Source organism: Rhineura floridana, chromosome 12 (assembly GCF_030035675.1).
Source record: "Rhineura floridana isolate rRhiFlo1 chromosome 12, rRhiFlo1.hap2, whole genome shotgun sequence".
Lineage (NCBI taxonomy): Eukaryota > Metazoa > Chordata > Lepidosauria > Squamata > Rhineuridae > Rhineura > Rhineura floridana.
In genome coordinates this window covers 44,473,149-44,474,361 of record NC_084491.1, presented here as the reverse complement: position 1 = coordinate 44,474,361, position 1,213 = coordinate 44,473,149, and the positions used below count along the sequence as shown (strand labels likewise).

At 49.2% G+C, this 1,213-nt stretch overlaps 1 non-coding gene across 1 annotated transcript; it reads left to right on the top strand.

Annotated features, from left to right (window-relative positions):
* Positions 1-439: 439 nt before the first annotated feature.
* LOC133368875 (5S ribosomal RNA) lies at positions 440-559 on the top strand. The gene has a single exon (XR_009758789.1). It is a non-coding gene; the product is annotated as a 5S ribosomal RNA (ribosomal RNA).
* Positions 560-1,213: the final 654 nt, after the last annotated feature.

Here is a 1,213-nt window from a genome sequence, read left to right as displayed (position 1 = left end):
GACTGGCAGCAGCTGTCCAGGATTTCAGACTGGGGAAACTCCCAGCTCCACCTGGAGATGCTGGAATTGAACCTGGGACCTTATGCATGCAAGGCTGATGCTCAACCACTGAGCTATGGCCCATCAATCCAAATTCAGATTCTGTCATATGCCTTCCCTGTGAAATGACTGGCCGGGCTTCCTGCTCATGTGGTCTGGGACTTGGATGCAATATGGGCTGCCATTTTTGATAGTATGTTGAATGCTCTGCTTAACTTGGAAGGATGGCTGGTTACAAGGCAAGGACAAGACTTCAAGGTAAGGTGGTCATCTTGGTAAGAGGAGCGTAGAAATGTGCTTCTGATGGAGCACAGAGCAAGAGAGAAGCCCCTGGCTCAGTCTTACCTCAGCCATAATACTGCTCTTGGTCTTGATTATTATGGAGATAATAATCCCTGACGCCTACGGCCATACTACCCTGAACACGCCTGATCTCGTCTGATCTCGGAAGCTAAGCAGGGTCAGGCCTGGGTTAGTACTTGGATGGGAGACCACCTGGGAATGCTGGGTGTCATAGGCTTAGAGGGGAAAAATGTAAATGTACTGCCTTCAAGCTGATCCCGACTTATGGCGACCCTATGAATAGGGTTTTCATGAGGCTGAGAGGCAGTGACTGGCTCAAGGTCACCCAGTGAGCTTCATGGCTCTGTAGGGGTTCAAACCCTGGTCTCCCAGATTGCAGTCCAACACCTTAACCACTACACCATACTGTGATGATTACTGAGACAAATACCTCAAGCACTTGCAATGCACTCTAGAAATGCCAAGTACTCATACTAACGATGTCTGCTAACACTAAGGACATTTAACATCTTCGGGGGCAAAGCCATAACTCAGTGGTAGAGCATATGATTTGTATGCGGGAAGTCCTAGGCCCAATCACTGACATTTTCAGCCAGGGCTGGAAACACTTCTTGCTTGAAACCCTGGAAAGGCACTGTAGTGTGGGCAGTGCTGAGCTAGATGGGCCCTAATGGTCTGACTTCCTAGGTAGGATGGCCTGCCTGCTTTGTTAACTCTCTGTTCTCCCACTGGAGATACAGAGCTGCAAGGCCACAAGGAAGTTTAAAACGCAGAATGTGTAAGCCAAGGGTAGCATGTACACATGTTGCACTTATGACAGCATTATGCAGAAGCTGTCTGCTCTGGGCACACTGCCAGTCATCTGGCCACC